This window comes from Durio zibethinus, chromosome 5 (genome assembly GCF_047325235.1).
Source record: "Durio zibethinus cultivar Kanyao isolate XHJ-2024 chromosome 5, ASM4732523v1, whole genome shotgun sequence".
NCBI classification, from domain to species: Eukaryota; Viridiplantae; Streptophyta; class Magnoliopsida; order Malvales; family Malvaceae; genus Durio; species Durio zibethinus.
The window spans coordinates 5,973,927-6,001,240 of NC_143166.1; the positions used below are offsets into that span (position 1 = coordinate 5,973,927).

At 29.1% G+C, this 27,314-nt stretch overlaps 1 pseudogene across 1 annotated transcript in view; it reads right to left on the reverse strand.

Annotated features, from left to right (window-relative positions):
• Positions 1–15,345, reverse strand: part of LOC111281456 (peroxisomal membrane protein PEX14-like) — a 28,998-nt pseudogene extending 13,653 nt beyond the window's left edge. Inside the window, exons 1-10 of the transcript XR_016341993.1 lie at positions 15,202–15,345; positions 15,052–15,100; positions 14,641–14,816; positions 14,367–14,550; positions 14,030–14,199; positions 12,841–12,914; positions 12,667–12,728; positions 12,512–12,573; positions 12,070–12,114; positions 11,901–11,968 (exon numbers count right to left, since the gene is read on the reverse strand). The product of XR_016341993.1 is annotated as a peroxisomal membrane protein PEX14-like (transcript). The remainder of the gene's footprint in view (positions 1–11,900; positions 11,969–12,069; positions 12,115–12,511; positions 12,574–12,666; positions 12,729–12,840; positions 12,915–14,029; positions 14,200–14,366; positions 14,551–14,640; positions 14,817–15,051; positions 15,101–15,201) is intronic.
• Positions 15,346–27,314: the final 11,969 nt, after the last annotated feature.

The following is a 27,314-nucleotide window of genomic DNA, read 5'->3' on the forward strand; positions in this document are numbered from 1 at the left end:
ATTACCAACAGTTTTCACAGTAACTCTACATTTTTTATAAAATTGATGATGTCAATTTTAAGTAAGCCTTTCTCAATTCTATTCTAAAATAACTGGCTCAACAGATAATGACTCAATTGAACTTAAGATCTCTTTATTTGAGAACCATGAATATTGGTTATATCTATAAGATGATGATAAGAGCTCTTGACAAAATTTATAAAGAGCACAAATACATTACAAATTTAGTGAATAATTCTAAAAAGATGGATGAACTAAGTTCTTACTTCTCAATAAGATTACAGATTAAATGTTCTTTTAAAAACTCTTCATGTCTTTGCAGTAAATAAATCACTTCAATAAATTAAGAACCCCCAAACATTCCCATAACTTCAAATAGAAAAAACTTTTTAGAACCACAAAAAAGTTGAAAAGATTTCAAAAGTTCAAATTTAGAAAAAAACAAAATAAACCCAAAAAAAAAAAAGAAACAAATGTTTTCTTTGTGGTAAACCAAGATATTTTGCAAATAGCTACCTAAAGTAAAATAGAAAATTAGTAAAGATGATACAAGATATTGCTAATATCTATGGTATTAGTATTTTAAATAATGACCTTAAATCGATTTTCTCTATTAATGATGAGCAGACTAAAATGTTATTTATGATCAAGCAAAAACATGAAGATAGCTCAGACACAAATGACTATTCATAAAATGATCACTATTTTGAGTACATAATAATTTAAGAACTCTAAAAGATCCAAATCATTCAACCTCCAAAAACTCCTCTAACCTTAGTAAAAATCTTTACCTATAAAAAATCTCCTCCCAAATAGTTACGACTTTCTTTGACACAGGTGCTACCCAAACAATAGCCAATCTTATTTTCTTACCAAAATTCCTTTGGGAAAAATAAAAGACTTTTTTCAAGATCACTAATGAAAATATTTTCTCTACAAACTTTATTAGCAATCTTATTACCTTTCAAATATTTTCAGATTATCAGTTAACCCAAAGAATTTTAGGATTGCCACTTTCACAAAAAGATCTACTTATTGATTTTGATGTTATTATCAGCATACCAATTTTAAAGCTCTATGAAAAAGGTATCAAGTTTGAAAGTTATTTCCAACTTTGAAAAAACTTATAAACTTCTTCATAATGACAGTCCAAACAAATTTGTTCTAGGAATTCAAGCAAAAGTTCATCAAATTTTATGTGCAAATAGTCACTCAGAATTCCTCTAGGAATGTAAAAACCCATTGTGAAAAATCTTGAATTTTTTATTACCTTTTATTTCAAGAAAGATGAGAATGAAAATTTCCTAAAAGCTAGTCATTCAAGCATGAGCTAAGATCATTTGAAGCTAGCCATTAAAGAATGTTTACAACTCCAAGCTCAAGGATTAATTGAACCAACTTCTTCTCTATAGGCGTGTGAAGCATTCTATACCAACAAAAGATCTAAACAAGTTTCAAAAAAATTAAGATTGGTTATCAATTACAAACCTCTTAATGTTTTTCTTACAAAAGATAAGTTTTCTTTCCTCAATAAGAAATTATTGTTCACAAGCTTGTCACAAGCAAAAATTTTCTCAAAGTTTGACCTCAAGACAAGATTTTGACAATTAGGTATACATCCCCGAGATAGATACAGAATAGTATTTTGCACCGTACAACATCATTTTCAGTAGATGGTTATGCCATTTGGTCTAAAAATAGTTTTTTCACTATTTCAAAAAGCAATGACAAAGATTTTTGCCCTGATTCTCAAGCATACACTCATCTACATTGATGATATTTTTCTCTTATTTTTAGTTATCACATCTTATGCATAATTATTGGATAAGTTTCATATGATTATCCAATAGTATGTATAATGCTTTTAGAGAAAAATATGATAATTGGTGCTACAAAGATAGATTTCCTTGGCATACGTTTAAAATATGACCAGTACATTGCTCAACTTCACATTGTCAAGATACTTGAAGATTTTTCTGATGAAAATCTTTCAAAGAAATAAGTGTAACAATTTCTCGATATAGTCAATTACACGAGTGAATTTCTTCTAGACCTTGTTCAAATAACTCGTTTTCTAAGATAGATATTAAAGAAAAAACCTTACAAATGGTCCTAAAAGCAAACATAGTAAAGATGTTAAAGACAAGATTAAAGTCTTTTTACACTTTAAATATTTCATCTGATAAAAAAAATTTTACAGACAGACACAAGTGACAAATATTGGTTAGCCATTCTCATAAAAGAAAAATATGGTAAAAAATAAATATGTATATACAAAAATAGTAGATTTAAATGTTCAAAAATCCATTATCACTCTACGCAAAAAAATAATAATAATAGTAGTGAAATATGGAATTCAAATATTTAACTTTCACCTCATTGGATATCACTTTCTTGTAGAATTAGATATGTTAGCTTTTGAGCAGATGTTTAATTTCAAGAAAAAGTAAATGCTAAATGCACATTTACTCAAATTGTCTTGAATGATTTTCAAAGTACTTCTTCACCACAATGCTTATAAAAGGAAAGGATAATGTTATCCAAGATATATTATCTAAACCTCTTTCAAGTTCTTTGAAGATCATTCTTGTCATAATAATGATGAATCCCTCATCCTTCTCTTAACTTTCATCCTCACAAAATCCTTTCATAACCCCCTTAATAAAACCTCACCTTGGTAATCTCTCTGATGAATCTCTCAACCTTCTAGTTGAATGACTTTATTCTAATATTTAATTGATAATTACCTAAAAAACCCTTGATAGTTGTGCAAAAGACCATATTTATAAATTTCAAGCCATACTTATCATAAAAAGAAATAACCATGGCATTGTGGCCATTGGACTACATCCAAAATATTCTTTTCTCTATCTTTTTCAAATACTTCATACAGTTAGACTGTTTAAAGAAACCTTGATTCTTTTTATGGTATCTTTGCCAAATTCACACTATTGTTATTGACGTTAGTGTGTTAAAGCTTTATTAGGCAACTTTCATCTTGCTCACCTACACACAAAAGATATTGGGCTCATAAAATTTTTTGAATGGTTTAACTCATTAAACAATTGGTTTGAATTCACCAAAGGCATTCTAATGCACTATCACATCATTTTCATGTTTCACAAACCCTATCAGGTACATTATGATGCACAATCAATTTCTAGACATACTCAGACATCTATGTGTGTAACCCATACTCTATACAAAACAATATTCTTATACTCCAATGAGTACAAACTCTTTCACAAATGACTTTGCAAGATCAACCATATCCAAGTCCCTGGAGAACTTTCTCCTTTCAAAAAAGAACCATGATGGGAATACCTCTCAAAATATTTCTAAAAATTACATAGCCATCTCAACAAATGAATTTTTGTATCTTTCTTCAACAATTGGTAGAGTGACCTATCTCGAAGATTTATAAATTTAGACCTCTTCAACTCTACAAAATTAGCACAGCTTTCAAGAAACCTCTATTGGTAAGACTCGGGAAACATTTAAAAAATAAAACAAGATTTAAATTTAGAATGTATGATCAGCTATTCAAAAATTACAACTAAAACCTAGAGGAATTTGAAAAAGAATTATTTGAGTAGGTCGATAACTACCTATTCACACAATACCTTAAAAAATTTTTAAAAAAATGATGATACTCTAATCAAGAAATTTCACGCTCTAGTCCAAGATTATGTTTAATTATGTGTGATGATTTCAAGATGCTTTGCAGATTGCTCTAAAGACTCTAAGACAAATTTGGTGCTGACATATCAACTCAAGCTTTACCTTTGTCAACATCAACTTTATGTCTACTTTATGTTTTGTCAGTTTTAAGCTTTGTCTCAAGTCTATTTTATTAAAGCTACTTTGATATAAGAAAATGAATATTACTTTCACTTTATTAAAGCTGCTTTAGTCAAGTCATGAACTCGTTGTAATTATTTTAAGTCCTATTTGTTTACTTTGCTTTCCTATATAAGTTTGTAACACTTTTGGAGAAATCAAGTTTTCTTAGAATTTCTTTCTAATATAAATTTCTCTATAAAAGTCAGGCCACTGACTCGATATCATGCCATGAGGGCGCTTAATCTTAAGCATCAACTAGAACAAGCGTCAATTATCATTCTCTTGACTAATTCTAGTCGGTGTTCGAGATTAAACGCCCTTTTGACATCACATCGAGCTGGTGGCCTAACTTTTATAAGAACATGTTTTTCGCTATGGCAGCTTACTTCAGTATTTCTTAGTACAATAACTTTTTTTTGTTAAATAGATCAATATTTGTTTGACAATTCTACAAGACTTTTTTATGTAGAAGATCCACAATACTATAATAACTATAGAGCATACTAACTTGTATCACTGCAAACCATGATATAGAAGACTAACTTTGATTTGAGACCTAAAAATTAAAAAAGTAAAAATGAATCACCAAAAGAAAGAAGAGGTTTTAAAAGAACATATTTATGTTAGAAAGAAATTTTAAGAAAACTTGACATTTTTCAAGGAGTTACAAACTTACATAAGAAAGAAAAGCAAACAAATAGGACTTATAATAATTACAACAGGTCTATAACTTGACTAAAGTAACTTTAATAAAATATCTTTACTAAAGTAAATGTAAGATTTCTTTTCTTTTATCAAAATAGCTTTAATAAAATAGATTTGACATAAAACATAAAATTGGCAAAACATAAAATAGACATAAAGTTGATGTTGACAAAAGCAAAGCTTGAGTTGATGTGTTAGTACTAAACTTGTCTTGGAGTCTTTGAAGTAATTTGCAAAGCAATTTGAAATCATCACACATAATTATACATAATCTTAGACTAAAATAAGAAATTTCTTGACTGGAGCATCATCACTTTTTTTCAAAATCTTCAAGGTATTTTATGGACATGCAGTTATCAACCCATTTAAATGATTCTTTTTCAAATTCTTTTGTGTCCTAGTTGTAATTTTTGAACAGCTAATCATACATTATGAATTCAAATCTTTCTTTTATTTTTTAAATGTTTTCTTGATCCTGGTTTGTTGGGTGCTGTGCTAATTTTGCAGAGTTGAGGAAGTCAAAATTTATAATTCTTTGAGACAAGTAACTCCATCAATTGTTGAAGGGAGGTACAAAAGTCTATTTGTTGAGATGGCTATGTAGGCCTTGGATGTATTTTGAGAGGTACCAACACTATGATTTTTTCTTGAAATGAGAAAGTTCTTCAGGGATTTGGATGTGATTAATCTTGCAAAGTCCTTTAGGAAGGAGTCTGTACTCATCGAAGTATAAAAATATTATTTTGTATAGAGTATTGGTTGTATACATAGATATCTGAAAATGCCTAAAAATTAATTGTACCATCATTATGTAGCTGACAGGATTTGTGAAATATGAAAATGATGTGATAGTACATTAGAATGCTTTTGGTGAATTCAAACCAATTGTTTAGTGAGTTAAACCACTCAAAAAACTTTATGAGCCTAATATTTTTTAGGTGCAATGACTCTGTATTAAGTTGGATGAAAGTTGTCCAATTAAGCTTTGACACATTAAACTCAATAGCAATAGTGGGGATTTGGTAAAGAAACCATAAAAAAAATCAGCGCTTATTTAAACAATCTAGTTGTATGAGGTATTTAGAAGAGATGTAGAAAAAGATATTTTGGATGTAGTCCAATGGGCCTAAGTATGGCTTGAAATTTATGAATAAAGTTTTTTGCACGACTGCCAAGGTATTCTAGGTAATTATCTGTTGGATATCAATAAGAAGTCATTCAACTAAGAGGTTGAGAGATTCATCAGGGAGATCACCAAGGTGAGATTTTGTTGAAGAGGTTATGAAGGGATTTTTTTAAGACAAAGGTTGAGAGAAAAATGACAGATTCATCATTGCTATGATAGGAATGATCTTCAAAGAACTTTGAGGAGGTCTGGATAACATATCTGGGAGAACATTATCCTTTTTTTTATATGACTTATGGTGAACGAGTACTTTAAAAATCATTGGGACAATTTGAGTAACTGTACATTTGAAATTTGTTTTTTCTTGAAATTAAGCATCCAATTAAAAACTAACATATCTAGTTCCATGAGAAAGTGTATTTAATGCGGTGAAACTCAAATTTTTGGATTCTATATTTCACTACTAAAATTTGTTTTAGCATAAAGTGATAATGGATTTTTTAATCTTTGAATCTACCATTTTTGTATCCACATATCTATTTTTTACCATCTTTTTCTTCTATGAGAATGGGTGACCAATATTTGTCATTTGCGTCTATCTATAAAATTCTTTTTTCATCAGATAAAATTTTTAAAGTGGAAAGAGATTTTGATCTTATCTTTAACATCCTTATTGACTATGTTCTGGACCATTTGATGTTCTTTTTTTAACATCTATCCAAGATGATGAGTTATCTGAGTAAGGTCTAGAAGAAATTCACTTATGTAATTGACTATACTGAAAAATTGTTACACTTATCTTTTTGAAAGATTTTCTTAGAAAAATCTTCAAATATCTTAGCAATGTAAGGTTGAATAATATACTTGCCATCTTTTAAATGCATGCCAAAAAATTTATCTTTGTAGTATCAATTATCATATTTTCTCTAAGCGCATTATCTCATACTATTAGATAATCATCTGAAACTTATCCAATAATTATGCATAAGGTGTGACATCTAGAGAGAAGAGAATAATATCATCAATGTAGATGAGTGCATGCTCAAAAATCAGGGCAAAATCTTTATAATTGCTTTTTAGAATAGTGAAAGAGCTATTTTTAGACCAAAGCGCATAATTATCCACTGAAAATGTGTTGTGAGACGCAATACGTCATTTTGTATATGTCTTATGGATGTATGCCTAATTATCGAAATCTTGCCTTGAGATCAAACTTTGAGAAAACTTTTCCTTATGATGGGTTTGCAAACAATTATTTCCTGTTGGAAAGAAAAAACTTATCGGAAAACATCAAAAGGCTTGTAATTGATAAGCAATTTTAATTTTTCTCTAACTTGTTTTGATCTTTTATTAATATAGAATGCTTTACACACCCATAGATAAATTGTTTCAATTAATCTTTGTGCTTAGAATTGTGAACAATCTTCAATGGCTAACTTCAAATGATCTGGGTTCATACTTTAATGACTAGCTTTTGTGGGATTGGCACTCTCATTTTTCTTGAAATGAAAGGTAATAAAAAAATTAGGGTTTTTTCACAATGAATTTTTACATTTTCGAAGGAATTTTGAGTGACTGCACGTAAAAGTTGAGTGAACTTTTGCTTGAATTTCAAGAATAAATTTGTTTGGACTATCATTGTGAAATGGTTTGGAAAGTTTTTCCAAGGCTCAAAATAACTTTCAAACTTGATACCTTTTTCACTAATCTTTAAACCTAGTATACTGATAATAACATCAAAACCAAAAACTAGGTCTTTTTGTGGATGAAGTGGTTTGAAAAATTTTTCCAAGGCTCAAAATAACTTTCAAACTTGATACATTTTTCACTAATCTTTAAACCTAGTATATTGATAATAACATCAAAACCAAAAACTAGATCTTTTTGTGGAAATGACGATCCTAAAATTCTTTGGGTTCTTTATCCACTTGAAAATATCTGAAGGGTAACAAGATTGCTAATAAAGTCTTAGAGAAAACATTTTCATCCACATTTTGAAAAAGGTTTTTTGTTTTTTTCGAAGAGATTTTGATAAGACAATAGGATTGTTTACTTTTTGTGCAGCACCTATGTCAAAGAACGCTGTAACTGTTATGGGAAGAGAGTGTTTATTGGTAAAGATTTTTATTGGGGCTAGAGGTATTTTTGGAGGTTGAATGGTTCAGGTCTTTTGGAGTTTTTGAATTGTCATGTACTCAAAACAATGATTATCTTCTGAGTAGTCTTTTGTGTCTAAGTCCAAGCTATCTTCATCATATTACTTAATCATAAACAATGACTTTTCAATCTGTTCATCATCAAATGAGAAAATTGATTCAAGGTCATCATTTAAAACATTAATACTAGAGATATTAACAATATCTTATATCATCTTTATTGACTTTTTGTTTGACTTTGGCCAGCTCTTTGCAAAATATCATGATTTACCACAAAAAAAATATTTGTTTCCTTTCTTCTCTGGGTTTCTTTTCTTTCTTCCAAATTTGAACTTTTGAAATCTTCTGGGCTTTTTTGTGGTTCTATAAAATTTTTTTTGTTTGAAATTGTAGGAATTTTTAGGGGTTCTAAATTTTGAAATATTTTTTTTTTTGGTGACTATAAAAACATGAAGAGTTTTTGGAAGAACATTTAATTTGTAATCCTACTGAGGAGTAAGAAAATGGTCTATCCATCTTTTTAAAATTGTTCACCAAATCTGCAATTAGTTTATGCTCTTTGCAAATTTTGTCAAGAGCTCTTATCATCATCTTGTATATATCACTAAGATTCATGGTTTTCAAATCAAGAGATCTTAAGTTCAATTAAGTCATTGTTTGTTGAACCAGTTTTTCTAAAACAAAATTGAAAAAAACTTGCTTCAAATTGATATCATCAAATCCACCAAGAATGTAAAAGTACTATAAAAACTGTTAGAAATGTCTATCAAAATCTTTTGAATGAAACTAATAGCATTTTAGCTTGAAAATTTGTTCTTTGATCTTTTTTAATCTGAGCTTTTTGGCCACAAAATATTACTGAAAATTGAAATACAGCTCCTGTGATTATTGGACATTAAAGAAACTATAATTGTCTATATTCATTAATATTGTCTTAAAAATTCTTGAGGTTTTTAACCATTCTTGGGACAAATTTGATTAAAATCATATTTATCATGACATTGAGATTGGAGTATAATTCAACAAGTGTCTAAGCTAGGAACTCTTGGAATCTTGAAGGCCATTTCGAAAAAAGAATATCATTAATTGTGAACACTGAAAACTTTAATGTGGAAGGAGCAAAGCATGTGTCTGAGAAAGAGGAGGTTGTTCAGCAACCATTACTTCAGGGTTATGCACTTCTGAGTTATCCTTTGGAACTTCAACTATTGGTTCTATTAAAAATCTGTGAAAGTGTTTCATTTAAATCATCTGAGTTGTCTGACTCATCATTTTTCATTTGAGATTCTATTTCATACTTGGTAAAGAAGATATCTTCAATGAAAAACTGAGAGAGATTTTCTTGTGCGATTTGTTAGAGCATTTCTAGAAAAATATTTAGCGTAAGAGGAATCATGAATTGTGTTAGAGGTTTCAAGGCACAAGAAGTGTTTTTAAGGGAATATTATAGTATAGGGTTTGAAGAAGTAGTAGCAACATTACTTGTGCTTGGTTTTGGCTTCAGAGGTTGAGAAAGTGGTTGTTTTGCAATTTTTTTGAGCCTCTGGTCAACTAACTATTTTTCTATGAATTTTTGAATTCATTTTTCAATTATACCAAAAGAAGGTTGGTTTGAAAGGGGAGTTTGGAATGGTTATTCTGACATTTGTGTGAAAAATCATCTTGTTTGAATGTATAAGAGGGTTGATGTGGCCGGGAGTTTATATTGAAATGGTGTGAGAAAAAGTTTTGAAGGGGAAAGTGCATTTCATGGTTGATATTGAGGAGGAACATAGGCTTGGTAGGGTATATTATGTATTTCAGTATTGATGGGAGCAAAAATACTGAAGGTTGACAATTGTTACTATTGTTTTTGATGGAATTGATTATGAACATTTGCAAGTTGGATCTTAAGGCTTTTCATTTTTTTCTCTTTCAACAAAAGTTTAAGTGTAATCAGTATTGATTTTTATCATGTATTTGAGTTTTTAATCTAAAGTTATTATCCTTGTTTAAATGTCAAGAATAATATTATAAGGATTGACGAGACTTTGATAAAAATGTTAGTTCACTTGATCAGACTTGTTCTCTATCCTATGCAAAAATAAATTTCATTGAATAGATTTCTCTGTTTGCCAATTCAAGACTGTTTTTGCTTAAGAAATATTTTTTTGATTTCCATATTCATCTCTATCAATGGGGTTTGAGATTTTTAAAATGTATTTATACTAATATCTATGAAATTCTTGAAAAAGAAGAAATTCTGACTCACAAGACTGACTTGGTTGCATCATACACATATGAGGTAAAGGCTTTTTTGGTTTTGAGTTTTCAAGTGTCTGGAGTTTATAGGTTTTCTGGAAAGGTTTTGTCTTTGCTTTTTTAGGATAAATGACATAGAAATTAAATTTTTCTGAAAGTTCATCTAGAAGATCTACTTCAAGATATTCTTTTCATATCTTTCTTTCAGCCATCGTTGTGAGGACTTTCTTTTTGGCTTCTTTTGGAAAAAATCATCATCATCATCAACGAAGCCTCTCTAGCTATCTTTCTGACATCTTTTGCATCTGTTATTAATGTCACAATAGCAATATCCTTATGGAGATCTATTTGCATGTAGAAGTTTTCCATCAAGCTTGAAGTCTGTAACTAGTACATTTGGTTCTACTTCACATTGTTGCATCATGAATTGTATAGGAAAAATAGTTGAGGTAGGAATTTCTTTTTCTTTACTGTGATCAAACTCAATCATTATAGTACTATTTGGGTTTGTTGTGTAAAAAGGATCAAAGATTGAATTGTTTTATCTTGCTTTCAAATCTTTTGATAAATTATTATCCATGACTTAGGAAGTAGGATAATAAAATTTTCATTTGAAATCTGCTTTGGAATATGAACACCTTTAGGATTCTTATCTACAACTTCTAGCTTTACAAATACAACCTCACTAGAGTTAGGCAATGGTAGGTCTATAGCATGATCTTGAATTCTGTAAGCCATCTGGTAATGAAAGGTTGCCTGGAATTCTTTCATTTCAGTTTCTACTATTTACACTTAAACCTTTAGCACATCTAGCAAAGTTGGATCATGTAAAGACATATTGTAGTTGAAAATTACTATAAAGAAGATAGCTCTTGCAATGAGAATTGTCTCAACTATATTAAGTACTTTATATTGATAATCTTTGAATCTTGTGACTAGTAAAACCATCATAATACAAGTAGGAATACCATTTCTGCCATGAAAGTTCAATGCAATTTTGATAACACCAAAGTGAATGTGAATATATCCTTTGTCCATCCACTGTTGTAGAAATTCTTGAGGAATCTGTAGAGTAATAAAGTGCTCTTGAAATTCAACTGGAAGAATATGCTAATCAAACTTTGAGTCTTGAACATACTTTTTAGGGCTTAGTATTTCGGTTTCAAAAGGGTTTTTATGGATTTAGTAAGGGAAGAAAAAGTTTTGAAAAATGAAATATGAGGATTTATAAGGGGAAGTTCTGAGTCTTGGACATTTTTGTTTTCTAAAAAATAATTAATTTCATATAGGAAATCTAACTTAAAGTAAACTTTCTAATTATAGGAGAAGCAGAAGGCAAACTAAACGAAGATCTAGAGGTTGAAGGTTATAAACTACTAACTTTTGACAAATCCATGAGAAAGAAAACTATTTTGGCTATCATATCTAACTCAGTCTTAGAAGTAGAATAGAACTAGTACTCTATAGGGAGTGGAGCTCTAATACTAAATTGACAAGAGGATCGATACTTCTCTTATGTTGGTATTATTACGTTTCCTGCATTCTCTTCATTATCCGGTGTGTGACCAAAGTTGTTCTAGGGTTGACCAATCTCCCATGGCTGCTCAAAACACCAACTCTAACTAAAGAGGGAGAAAGGCAAAACTAACACAAAGGACTAAAACATAAAACTATAAACAAGAATATCAAATCTGTGGTTATATATTTTATTTTATATTAAGGAGTTCAATTGCAGTTGTTTTATTTCCCCCCGTACATTGTGCAAAAACAAAAAAAAATAAGGCATACAGCGAAAGGTAATATGTCAACTTTGCTTCAGAATGCTGTACCTTAATTCTTGGAGTTATCGAGGATCTGGTAGTGGTTGATCAGGATTTGGAGGTGAATCATCAATATCCTGAAATTCAAAATAAGAGATATAACATTGAATCTACTGTATGAACCACAATTCTTTTATCCAAAAACCATGGGTGGGGGAGTTGGTAAGTCGGTGCAAACCTTTATTCCACAATGTTTCTCCCCTCTTTGTATCATAGCCAAGATCTGCACAATTTACTGATTTTAGTCCTAGAAGACATGAAAATGCTCAAAAAAGATAAAGGAACTGTGTTGTTATTACTGGCAAGGTCTACATGTGACTTGCGTAGGTCAATTATACCTACTCCCGCAGGACATTCATGGATTCACTCTTCAAAGAAAGCATTACCGAACTATAGCAATGATATTTATTCAACCTTTTCTGGTCCATAAAATCTCAGAACGGAGACAAAATTGAAATGGCTTTGGTGTTGGATTCTTTAGTATCTAATAATAACGAAAGTACATTTGATCATCGAAGGGCTAACTTGGCATTTGACAATGTTGAAAAAAGGAATGTTACGAGTATAGCCCTTATGAGCCATCAGCAAACTAGAAAACCTAAAAAAAAACAACAAATTACCTCCATATAGGACATTGGGTGCTGGCCAGCGGAGGGTCTCAAAGGTGCAGATGAAGGCCTAACTGTAGAAGTTCCAATCATCAGAGCAAACAAACAGGCGAATACAAAATATTAAGCCCAAATGAAAGAATACATAGAAAAAGAAACGATAATACTAAGAAGCTCTCTGAAATGCTCCTGAACTATCAAAATTTGATATGCCACTTGGTTTAAATTTCTGAATGGAAAAGGCAAAATCAAAGTCTTCAGAACTTGGATGTTCAAGTTATACCTCAGTGACAACATTATGGATTTCAAGCAGTAATAAAAAATAAGCCTTGTTAATTTACCGTTGGACAGGGAATAAAGTATCCGGGGTCATCTCTCTGGACAGTAGAGGTCTCTGACAGCTTGCTACCAAATCCTGATTATTTCAAAGCAGCAAAAGGAATTCAAGACAATTCACACAGTATTACACACCTAAGTCTAGAAGACAGCTGAAATGTTAAATATCTAAACATTTTTCATCATTAGTGGTAAGCATTCTAGTAACTTCCAGGAGGGATGTGTCTCCGGAGCAGTTTCTATATTTGTGTTTCAAATCGAAATTATTAATACAGGAAGGGTAGCCATGAGTAGTGAAAATCAAATGTTTTTCGCATTCAGATGTTTTTCATGCTTTAACGTGGCCAACTTTTTTTTTTTTTTTTATAAACAGTCAAATACATTGACTTTCAAGCGGCATAGCACAAGTTTTTGTTTCAACCTGTCACGTTAAATAACCGATATTAACATAAAACTAAAACAAAAAATTGTCTGAACGTTGCAATGCATTCTTAAATTTTAAAGATGAAATGCAATTAATGAGTATAAGATTTCCAACAGCTCAGTTCTCAGAAGACAGTATTTTTCAAAAAAAAAAAAAAGGCAGACCTATTATTTATTGGAATTCATTAACAAATCCTACAGATGTGGATACATCATAAGAATATTCCTAGCTAGTGTTTCTCAATACTGAAGAGAAGCCACAAACCTCCTAACGAGGACATTGTCTGACACATTAATTACAAGACTCCACCCCAAAAATGAGGATTTGACCTTAACAGAGGATATTGCACTTAAACTTATTATTATTCCACAGATTTGGTAATATATGTAATTGATAGAAGTTTGTCATTATGTTGATTTTGAGAAAACATGGTAAAAGTCCTATGATGTTTGGAAAGAATCTTGCATAAAGCTTTTTTTTTAGATAGGGAAATTGCATTGCATGAAACTCTTGATTAGTTAAAACAGATAAATAATCAGTTAAAAAAGCAAGACAGCAAGAACGATTATTGAAGGATTCACAACTTGTTCTGGGATGAAGCAAAAGAAAATAGCATTTTTTGGAAAATTGCACATTGAAATCCATGGATCAGAAATTTATAATTAAAACAGTAGTAAGTGATCATAGGAAGACATATAGAACCCATAATTTTTTTTATAGAAAAAGAAAATAAATAGATGTCAATATAGAATCAAAAGTTACATAATTACAATTGGCCTACCATTCTCATTCCATAATGTGTGCTGAATGTACTATTCTGGGTGTTTGTGTAAGGAAGCCTTCATAGCACCATCCAGTTTCCATATTGTTCTACTCATTGACCTCAGTTCTCCTATATCGATGCCCAAACATCTAACCAAAACATCAAGGTATCGCCCCTCTAACAAAGGATAAAATCAGCGCCATTAACTGTTAAAGATAAATAGACATCAATATTGAAGAGGAGGCGAGGGAGAGGAAGAGAACCTGTTGCAAATATAAATAAATAAGCATTCTATATGTAAATGGCTACAAGAACAAGACCAAAGCTCTTTGGATTAAACACACCTTCTTTCTTTGACTGTAGTATTTCCAGGCTTGCTTTTGCAGCACTGATAGAAGCATCTGCGGTTGCCTTTGCAGCTTCTATCGCTTCTTTAGACAAACTTAGTTTTGAGTTTCTTCCCTTGTCATCGTCCTCTTCTAAAACAACCTTGCAGATCCAAGACTTCAACCTGGGCAAAAAGAATTTCTAAACAGGGATTATGCCATCAATTGGACAAAAATAACTATTCAGGGAATCTATTTACACAAGCTGGTAATGCAGACTGCTTTTGATTACCTTTAGGAGCATGGAAGTCCCAGCAACAGATAAAATAAGTAGCACTAGAGAAAGGATAGCATATGGCCAGGAAAACCGGGATCGTGGAGAAGCTATAAGCATGGATGCAGCCAGAGGTTGAGAGGATTGTCCTGTACCTTGTAGCTGAACACTAGCAAAAGGCTTTGATTGCAAATCTGTCCCAGATAATGGATGGACATCATCAAACAAAATGTGTTTGTGATCAGGCTATCGCTCATGTTATGTGCTCAAAGATATGCAATTACTATCTATATTATGGAACTGACAAGCTTTGTTGAAAACTTAAAATTATTTCATGGATGATACGTGCCAACAGCAAAGCCATCTTTACAATTGAGACACCCAAATTTCAGTCAAAACCCAAAAGGTTTAAAAGATGTCACTTCTTACCTTGATTTGAGTTAATGTCCTGTCCAAATGTTACACTTGAAGTTGTATCCTTCAATTTGCACAATGGGCAAAAAAATCATCACAAATTAAAAGCAAAAAAAAAAAAAAAGCAGAGAATCAAGTATGAAATAAAAAGATCCATGTCCTCACAGGAACACGACAAAATGCTTCATGTATCTCATCACTTGTAAGGCCCTTCTTCTCGAGAAAGGTACGCCTCTGGCTGATCGAACTTCTTTCAACAGTTGGATGTAATAGAAACTTAGCAGCCATTTCCACTAACTTCTACCTCATTAATTCAGAGTTCAAAAATACTGAATTCTTTGAAGTTTCTCCTGATTTGTCTTCCTTCCAATTATTTTTTCAACCTCTCAAAGTGACTCCAGATCGAATAGTAATAACCGTAATTAATTTCATTTTGATACTGGTCATATTGGCTGATACATTGTAATTATACCAAAATATGATACATCAAAAAATGATTTTTTGTATCGGATTTGATATCAAATAATATCAATTGTTTTCGTTAATTTCGACTTATTTTGATAAATTTTGATAGAACAATATATTTTAGCTCGTACGTAAATGTAAAATATATTTTATAATTTTTAATTTATCTTTTGTTATTTAACTATTTTAAACTTAATAAAAAAAATAATTGATAAAATAATCATTAAAAATTGAGTTTTTTTTTTTTTTTATATTAACTTGTTTTTTTATATTTTATTTTTTCAAACTAAAGTTTATAATTTTATATTTTATTTTTTCAAACCAAAATTTATAAATATTTTAATTTTTTTCAAAAAAATAATTATACTCTTTTTATAAAGTTTAACAATTATAAAGCTTTAATTAATTTTTTTCATCTCTTTGTTTTTTTATCTTAATATTTATATGAAAAAAAATATTTATTTAAATATCATATGATTAAATTAAGCATTTAAAAATAGTATGAAAATTTTATGATATTATTTTTTATGTTTTTATAGTTATTTATTTGATTTGAATATATTACATATTTATTTTATGACTTATTAATGATATTATAATGTATAATTTCATGCATAATTATAAACATATTTGTATTAAATTAAAAAATTTGAAATAATATACCAAAACAACTGGTAGTTATATATACCATTTTTTTTTTAAAAGAAACCAAAATATTATTTGGTAAGATATTAACAACTTTAGTAATAACCCAAAATAAATTTATACAATTTAAAAAATAAACTATTTTCACAGGAATTTGCATATGTTCAATGCATCACATCTAAGTTAAACCAATAAACAACTCAATCCCAACCAGTTTTAGGAACATATAATCATCAGTCGTTATTTATTTTTATCTGGCAAAGCTAAAGTAACAACTTTGCATGTGCAACAAAAATTTCTAAATTTCCATAATTTCCATATATATAAGAACCAAAGATAAAAAATGAACACCCATTTTAGAACTTGATGAGCTGATGATTCTAAAACAATTTACATGAACTATAATAGTAGTAATAATCACTAATACAGAACAGAGAAATGTCATCTTTTTTTCTCATATTTTGGATAATCAACCTCTAAACTTTTTAAAAGAATCAAGCTCAACCCATAACAAGATCATAGATACATTAAACGAAAAAGGGAAACGTATTAAATTCGAAAGAAAAAAAAAAAAAAGAAGTTCTTATCTTTCCTTTCACAGAACAGAATTCTTGAATTACTTCTATGCATCCACAAAAGAGATCACTCTTTCCGATGCATGAACTTTTACAGGTGATCACATGCAGGCGCAGGACTTGTAGTGAAATACAGAGGGCGGTCGATTGGAAAACCAGAGATCATATTAGATTTAAAACAGGGACAAAGATTTGATTAGACATCGAATGTGGAGACAGGGTACTGATAGGTTTTTTCTCTCTTTTTTTTTTTTTTTTTTTTTTTTTCCTGCGTTGGAAGACTGAATCGTGGGCTGAATTTGACGAACCTGGCCTGTTTTTAACTTTTTGAACAAGAGTGCGGCAGTGGCTGTTGACCTTTTAACTTATGGACCAAAGTTATTGAAAGATCTCGTTGGGCTTCGTTTTAGGTTAAAAATTGAAGCTAAATTAGGGTGCTAATTGGCCCATTTTTTTTTTCAAGAGATAGTAGTTTAGAGATAAGATAAAGAGGTTGTAAATATTAATATCTGAATTTATATATATTTATAGAGACTAATATGTTATTTTTTAAAAAATGAGTGTATATATCAATTGCTTTAAATTAAAAGTTTGAATTATAATTTATATAATATGAAAAAAAAGAGAACTAAGTTGGATTAACAAAAAATGACAAATCCTCTTATAGACTTATTGAAGAAATGTCTCAATTATATCTAAAGGAGAGAAGTGAGAATTGAGATGAAGCATGCATTTTCCTACAAGAGATTGTAATCCATAATTTAACAGGAAAGAAGCAGCCCTTGTCATCGCACATTTCACTTTCTTTATCCAATGGGAAGCGTTGAATTCACCTTTCTTCTCCCTTATTCTCATGCCCTTCATTTGTATATTCTCCCAATTTATCCTAGTCAAAGGAAAATTTCATCCATGTACTTCCCTTCTTAATGCACAACTTATTCGAGAAATCTAAAAGGTGCTAATTGTTGCTGACCTCACTTCCAGTCTCCAAGTTATTTGGTATTTCATCTCTCTTCAATTCTTTCCCTTTCTCTTCATGTTTAAATTTTAAGACCAAATCCCAATTTTAAGACCAAGGCCCATCCAACTTCCATAAATATATGGGCAAAGGAAAAACATAAAAAAGGAAATAGGAAAAGAAAAGGAATATTATATTGAAGAGGGAATATAAAAATGTGAATTTGTCCCATGAGCGTATGTAGGGGCCCCCATCATTAATCAAGGAGACTTATTGTTGATAAGAAATGGATCTCCGAATTTCTTCTTATTTTTAAATTCATTTATTCCTTATCACTTGACATTATAATTCTTATTGGCGAATCAAGGGCGGTGACTCCAATATGTATTTTTTAAGAACCCCTTAAATGAAAACGTCAAAAGTTCATACTTTTTGGTTATCTCCATTTTCAATTATGTTCATTTGGTTTTCTTACTTTGATAAAACAGGTAGCAATTGAATCGTAGTGTTTTGTATAATTTTTAGTAATTAAAGATTTATGTGTTTAATATTATTAAAAATTAAAAATTATTTTATTTAAAAATATCAAAATACTTATAGACACTCAATTTGATCCAGGTCCGAATTAATTGAGCTTGATCCAAATAGATAAGCGCAATTTGATTTTTATTTTATATTTTTATTTTATATTTTTTACTTTTTTTGTATTTTATGTATTTATTATTTATTTATTATTACTATATATTAATATATGTATATCTTTATTTTTTTTTTCTATTAATCTCTATATATGTATTTTATTTATCTTGTAATATTTTTTGATTTATCTTATTATTATTTTTAATTATCTGTTATATTTTTTTTTCTTTTTTCATTTATCTGATTTTTTTTTTTCGTTTATCAAATTTTTCTTTTCTTTTTTTTGGGTTGAGATTGATCTTTGAAGAATCCTACCGTGAATGGGGATTCAATTAGAATCCAGATTGGATTCAAAGATTGAATCCCCATCAAAAAAAGAATAGGGATTGATCAGAAACTCTTCTGATCAATCCTTATAAATAGATACTGAAACAGAAGGAAGAACACAAAGAAAAATAGTGAGCAAAGAAGCTGCTGGTTGAGAGAACAAGGGCGTATAGAAGGCTAAGAAAAGGTTTAGAAGTGTTAGAACAGCCCTAGAAATTAGCAAAAATTTTTTGAAGATTTTTGGTGATTTTTTTTTCTGGGAATTTCTGAAAATTTTCATATTCCGGTTGAATTTTCTGATGAAAGTTACATTTTTCGGTGACTATTCTGGCCAACCTTGAAGTTTTCGGCGAGCTGTCCAGTTTTCGATGAAGGATCCCAGAAATCGACTAACTTTTCGATGAACTTTCGGCGAAAAACCCAGATTCCAACGAAAATTTCTAAAATTCGGTGAATATTCAACCGGAGTTCTTCGACCGTTTAAGAGAGAAACGAGAGAAAAAAGAAAGAAGAAAGAGAGAGGAGAGAAGATTTCTGTCGAAAAATGAATGAAATAACCTTATATACCTTTCCAAAACGACACTATTTTTGCCTTAAGTGACCTAGAGGATCCGCGCATTTTGTTGAAATCCGATCAGACCCGAGCGTCGACCCACTTTTGACCCGCGCGTGTCTCGCCCCCTCTGAGCCGATAGCTGAGTCGAGCCGACGTCCCAAGCCGCTTCTCCAAGCCGTACTCCGAGCCGCTTCAGGTTTTTTTTTTTTCTTTCTTTTTTTTAATATTTATTTATTTATTTATTTGTTTATTTATTAAATTAGGATTATTTAATATTCTTTTATCTTTATTTTATTTTTATTTTTGTTTTACTTTTTTTATTTATTTTCACTTTTATTTTATTTTATTATTTTATTTAAATAAAATCCAAAAAAATATAAAATTTCAAAAGAAGGATTTTTGAGGAAAAGTTAAAAGTATCAATTTTTCTTAAAAAAAAAGTTTTTTAAAAAAAAATTTTTGAGAAAAAGTTGAAAGTATCAATTTTTCTCGAAATTAAAAGTTTCCAAAAAATATTTTTTAGGAAAAGTTGAAAGTATCAATTTTCCTTAAAAATAAATTTTTAAAAAAAATAAATTTTTGAGGAAAAGTTGAAAGTATCAATTTTTCTTGCACAAAAACAATCATTCTTTTCTTTTTTTTTTATTTTTTTTAAATGTTAAATAATTCGACGATGGAGCCTCTGTAAGTGAAATAGTAGTTTTCTTGCATACTCTTGAGGTGAAGAAATTTTTTCAATTTTCTGCTAAAAGTATTAGAGTCAATTGAGAATAATTTTCAATAATTAATTACTTGGTAAAATTTTAAGGCTTATTGGATAACACAAATTTAAGCTGGTACCATCTTTTGATGGACGTTGTGAGGGTACTATAACCTTTCTCACACGTAACCGAACCCCCGAACCCTGTTCTGGTTAGTAGATCTGAACCTATTCTTTTAAGGACCCTTAAATTTAGGTGTTCCCTGAAAGGATAGATTCTTTAGGTGACCAATCGCATCTAAATAAAAAAGATTGGTGGCGACTCCCTTAAGTCAATGTCTAACGATAGATCATCGGATCTAGACGTTATGACAGTACTAATACATATTATAATAACTATATAAATTAATAATTTCAATATTATTTAAAAATAATAATTTGTATATAAAACATTACTTATTTCATAATAAATATAATTAAATTATTAATTTAAAAATATATATTGATAGTAAATTAGTTTTTATAGTATAAATTATGTAAAAAAATAAAACTAATATACTAAAATCAAAAGATTATATTATAAATAAATTTTAAAAATTAAAAAATTCACACAAAATATTTTTGAACTTATTACAATTAATATGAGTTTGAAAATATAAAAATTATAATATAAAATAATAACAATTAATTTTAAGAAGAAATAAAATTTTAATTCACATATTAAACTAGTAACATTAATTATTATTAATTTTATATATCACTTCATGATAAAAATTTTTCATCCCTTTAGATGAAAATTAAATTACTCTTCAAAGTAATGGTCTAATCACTCTCAATAATTTAAGATTATCATTATGTAAAATTATTAAATAATTGCAAAATACGATAATTTGATTACCATACATGGATCATCATGATTTTTTCACTGATCACCCCATACTAAATACTATCGATGACAAAAACCCATGGCTGGAAAATTTACCAACTGTATGATGGTTTGTTGTTCGTGAAAGCTCTCTGTAAGATCATGTATATTCTTGAAATGAAGGACACCAAACTTTTACTTACTATTATTATTCAAAGATAAGCCAAATGTTGAGGTTGGAAAACAAAGTACTGTAAGCTGGCGAAGATATACAACATTAAAACTATTTTTATCGGTTTAAATTTTTTTTGGTGCAAAGGAAATTGTAATTTAAGATAGAGAAAAATATTATAAATACTAAAATTTAAATTTTAAAATTATTAGATCTCAATTTTTAATAATGATAATGTGAATAAACTAAATTAAATTTTAAGTTAATCAGTTTATAATTTCAATTAAAGCTCATCAACTCTTTTGTATTTGCAAATATTAAAATTGGTTGAATTGAAAAATAGAAAATCACTATTAACATACCATTAAAAAAATTAATCAGTGACTAGGGTTGGCAAAACTAAGAAAGAATGCAAATGGTAAACTTCAGAAGGATCGGTTAAGAATTTGAGACGGTGAATTAATATATTATATAGCATGAGAGCCAATTGTCGTGAACTGTTATTTCACAAGGATTGATCAGGTTAACCATTATGGGGGCAGGTTTTTCTTAAATTTAACCCCTTGATTTTCCCAAACTTCCAGTCAAAAATTGTGGGCATTCTGGGTCAGGCTTAACTGCTTTAGGAATTCTGAAAAAAAAAAAAAACAACAGTAATTGTAATGACAAATAAAATGCATGAATATATTTTTACTTTTGAAAATTAATTTGTTTGAGGATGATTAAGGTTGTTGATAAAATGAACTGAGATTTGGGAAAAAAAAATGAAGTGTAGAAATTTTGTTGTTTAAAAATGAGTTTCAAAAGAGGGTTTTAGAAATAGAAATAGAATAATATTTTTATGTGAAAATATGATTTTAAATACCGTACATAGAAATCGGAGGGAATTCAAATAATTATTTTTGTAAAAGAAAATTGTCTTAGCTTTAAAAAAAATTTATGTGAATCTCTAAAGTGAAAATCAATTTTCTCAAATTTCACCTAGATATTAGAGAATTAAAAGAAAATTTTCGATACCAGATATTTTTATTTTTACAACTATATATTTTTTGAAAGGAAAAATAAAAGTATGATTAAAAAGTAAAATTAAAAGTTTGCAAGATAAGAAATAAAATTGATTATTTGCATCATTTTACTTTTATTTGCATGATTTATTCATTTATGTTCTTTGTTTAATTATTTCACGTTGCAACATATACATTTTATTTCTTAATAATAAAAGTGAGATGGAAAATAATGATTTTTTTAAAGAAAATGAGACATATTTAGAAAAAAAAAAAAGATAATATTTTTAAGTAAAAATAATTTTAGAAATCTTTTCTAGATATTGGAAGAAATCCAAATGTTTATTTTTACCAAGAAATATTATTTTTATTTTAAAAGATTAGTATAAAATTTTTTAAACAAATGATCAATTTTTTAAAATTCCACTTAAATATTGAAAAATCAAGGAAAATTTTCATCATTAAAGATTTTTATTTCTAAATATTTTATTGAAGAGATAGTGGAGAAAGATATAAAAAAGAAAGATTTGAAAAGAATGAAATAAAATTGATTATTTGCATTGTGTGATTTTTATTTGTATCATTTATGGATTTATATTTGATATATTGTCAATATATAGATTCTATACATTGTCAATGAATTGGACGATATCATCTCATTAATGAAGTGAATCAGATGATACCATCTCATTGATGAGTATATTTTAAAAAATATATATTAATTTTTATATATTTATTTTAAGGGCTGATATTTACTCATTAATAAGATGACATCATATGATTTACTGATAGTGTATAGAGTCTATATATTAATAATGTATCAAATACAAACTCATCATTTATTTCATATGGCATTACATGCATTATACTTATTGGTAATAAATGTGAAGTGATGAAATAAAAATTTTTTAAAACGATTTTTAGAAATAAAAAACTAATATTTTTAAGTAAAAATAATTTTTGAAACTCTACTTAGATATTGGAAAAATTCTTAATAATTATTCTTTATAAAGGAATATTATGCCAGATTTTAAGGGTTATTATGAAAATTCAAAACAGAGGAATATTTTTCTAAATTTCACCTATATATAAGAAAATTTAGAAAATGTTTCGTAACTAAATATTTTAATTTTACTCCTAAACAAAAATATTTTAAAAGGATTTTGCAAAAATAAATAAAACTAAAGGAGTTATCTTGAATGTCAAAATTAAAGCCATTTTTAATCAATACTAAAAGATAATGTGTGATTAATTGGTAGTATTTTTAAAACAGGTGCTATGGTGGTATTAATCTTTTTTTATGTGTAATCGTACTCCCAAACTTAATTTTATTTTTTTTAGATCAAAGATTTTTTTAATAAGTTTTAATTAACTTTAAAATTTTATTAAAATTTTTTTTTCTTAGATAACTAATCACACTTAGCAAATAAAGATTAATCACGACCCCCTTACTTTGATTTTTTCTAAAAAAAACATTTAAAGGATCAAATTCTCAAACCCTCACGTTATAACACCATGTCTCTCCAAATATTTGTTTTTCCACATTCTTTAAAACTCAGCTACTGTCTTACATTTTTTATGGTTTTTATTGTTATTTTATTATATTTTGTGCAATTATGTTAATAGACAATTAAAAAAAAAGTAAAAATAGATTTGTGAATTTAAGTATGTTTGTTGTTTTTTTTAATAAGGATAAATAAATTGAAATTTTAAAAAATAAAAAAAATAGACTGAGGGAGTAACTATATTTATAAAGCTTTATTTCCAAATAAGTGCATTGATTTGTTCTATTACATATGATGCATTTTATATTGGATAAAAAAATTAATTATTGGTGAATAACTTGATTTTTATATTAATTCTATTTTAAATAATTATATTTAAACAAAAATAATTATAATATAACAAATTGTTATAGTCGTTTAAATATAAATAAGGGATTGTTCATATAAGTTGTGAATGTACAAATAATTATAATAATTTGAATAAAAATTTATGTTTATTCATTCCTTATAAATAAATTTTTCATCAAATCAGTCCTATGGGCAATCCCTTCCTATGCGATGAGTAGCTTCCTGTTACCAAGGGCTCTTTGTAAAGAGGTCAATAGTATAATCAGTAGGTACTGGTCGAAGAATGGTGGAGATACTTGTGTTTACCAAAAGACAAAGGTGGCTTGGGGTTCAGGGAGACGAAAAACTTTAACAAAGCAATGTTCAGAAAAACAAGGATGAAGAGTACAAACGATGCCAAAGAAGCTTGTAACATAAGTACTGAAAGCAACGTATTTTCCAAGTTGCAAATATGTGGATGCTAATATAGGAAGCAACCCATCCCTTACGTGGAGAAGCCTCTGGGCTGTAAGGGATTTAATAGACGAGGACTTCGATGGTGAGTTGACAACGGACAACGCATTAGAGTCTAGCAGGATAAGTGGGTTCCTACCTTATGTTCCTTTATGCCTTACGAGCCAGAAACACTAATGACAGAGAGTGTAGGGTGGTAGAATTAATACATCCAACCACAATGAGCTAGAAAATTGATGTCATCCAAAATATGTTCAACGAGAATGAAGCAAGGGCTATTTGTGCAATTGCTGTAAGTAGCATGGGGTGGCCTGACAAGCAAGTTTGGCACTTTGATAATAAGGGACTCTACATAGTGCGAAGTGGGTACAAGCTATTATATGCTGAGGAATAGGTTAACAACCTTATTTGGCAGCATGGGGAGGATACCGACAAGAGGTTATGGAGAAAGATTTGGAGCGCACACGTGCCAAATAAGATAAAAGTCATGGTCTAGCGTAGCTACCACGGTATTCTGCCCACCATGCAAAATCTATAAAAAAAAAGGGGGGGAGGGGGATCAGTGTCGATGTCATGTGTTCTAGGTGTGGGAAAGAGATGGAGATGGTCTTCCATGCACTTAGAAGGTGCCCAAAAGCAAATGAGGTATATACCGGGTGCTACAGTTTGAAAATGGGACTGAAAGTAACCTGATAGAAATGACGGAATGGATAAAAATATTATATGCAGTACTGTCACACAAGAACAAATGCCAGTCTTCATGAATACGGTATGGAGCATTTGGGGAGAGCGCAATAAAAAGTTGCATGGAGAAACCAAAAAGAGCACACAGGAGTTGGTGAGACACATAACAAACCATATCCTGGAATATAATACAACTCAGACACAAAGCTCTATTACAGTGGCTACAGGATGGAGCCCCCCTAGACCCAGATAAAATGAAGGTTAACTTCGATGGTGCATTTGACAACCAACTGAAAATGGGAGGAATCAAGCAGTTATTAAAGATGACGTGGGGAATATGCTGGGAGCTATAATGACAATGATGATTGTAATAACATATAGATTCGAAAATCTATAGCTAAACTTAACAAATGGAATCACCACCAATATTTTTTAACGGGATGCAATTGATCACCTAAAGAATTTATCTTTTTAAAGAACTTTTAAGCTTAATTAAGGGTCCTTAAAAAAATAGTTTAGGTCTACTAACCAGAGCAAAGTTTAGGAGTTCGATTACATATAGGGAAAGTTATAGCGCCCCTACATGTCCATCCAAAGGATGGTATCATTTTATTTTAAATTTATCATAAGGTTTTGATTCTAATGGTTCTAAATTTTATGTTGAATATTGAAAAAAATTCTTAAGATTCTTTAATCAATCTTGTAGAACTTTTAAACATATTTTCTCATTTTAAGAGATTCAAGAATCCCATTTATTTTCTTGAAGAGGCTCCATTGTCAGAAATATTTAATTATTTTTATTACTTTGGTTTTTTATTGAAAATACATATAATTATTCCACTATTTGGGCTAAATTAAAAATATCTTCTTCTTTTAATTTTTAAATTCTCCACCATTTGGGCCTATTTAGAAATTCTTTTTTTTTTTAATTTCTAAATTCTTCACCATTTTGACCTATTTAGAAATTCTTTTTTTTTTTTAATTTCTAAATTTCCACCATTTTGACTTATTTAGAAATTCTTTTTTTTTTTTTTATCTTTGGCAAGAAAATATTATGGTAATTATTTTTCTTGAAGTTTTATTTAAATTCTTCCACCATTTGAGATAAATTTAAAGAAATTTCTCACATAGAAATTTCTTAGAAATTTATAATTTAAAATTTCTAAGAATCTCGCTATTGGATAATTGTCAAATATTTTCAACCAAATTTTTTATATTTGGAAAAAATACAATTACTTTTATTGAAATTTCATCTAAATTATTTCACAATTTGAGATAAATTTAGAGAAATTTCTTATCTAGAGATTTCTTAGAAATTTACCATTTGAAATTTCTAAGGATCTCATCTTTTGGTAATTAGTATTTTTTCAAAATTTTAATATTTTTTATTTTTTTGTTCGAAAATAAATAGTAACTATTGTTATTGAAACTTTATCTAAATTATTCCACCATTTGGGATAAATTTAGACAAAATTTCTCACCTAAGAATTTTATAAAAATTTACCATTTGAAATTTCTAAAAATTTCATCATTGGATAATTATTATTTATTCTTAAAAAAAGTTTTATTTTTATATATATTTTTAAATTTAATCACGCTAAAATTCTTTAAAAAAACACATTAAAAAATAATTAAAAAATACAAAAAAAGGAAACGGTTCGACTGAAAGGTGCGGTGCGGCTTGGCTCCAAGCACAAAAAAGGGCTAAAAAATGTGACTCAGGGCACAGTACAGCTGGCTCAACTGAAGGGGTTGGTCGAACATGGGTCGGCCAAAAGTAGGTTACGCTCGGATCGAGTCAGCCTAAATAGAAAAGCGCGAATCCTAGGCATTTCTTAACACTAAAATGACATCGTTTTAAGATGATATAAAAAGCTGGTTCTAGCTTTTTCTTCATATTTCTCCTTTTCCCCTCTCTCTCTTCTTCCCTTTTCTCTCTCTCTCTAGAACCACCTAAGAACATCGATTGAATTTCACTAGATTCTGAAAATTTGTCAAAATTTGGGTTTATTCATCAATAATTCACCAAAAAATTCAATCAGCATCAAAATTTCTACTGGATTCTGGAAAAGCTATCGAAAAGTTCAACCAATGTCAGAAAATTCACTGAAAAATTCAACTGATGCCGAAAAATTTCATTGAAATCTAAAGTTTTATAGAAAATTTTCAAAAAAAAAATATGTTTTTAACCTAATGTCGCCCTTTGATTTCCCTTTTGCTTGATCTGTATTTTTATGTTTCCCTCTATGTTTTTTTCACTATGTCCTTTGCCCCTGATCAGTGTGTCCATTTATAAAGTGAGTCAGAAGAGTTTCTGATTAACTCTAAGTCTAGCATCAATAGGAATTCTGTATTATCATAAAAAATATCGTTTTTCTTATC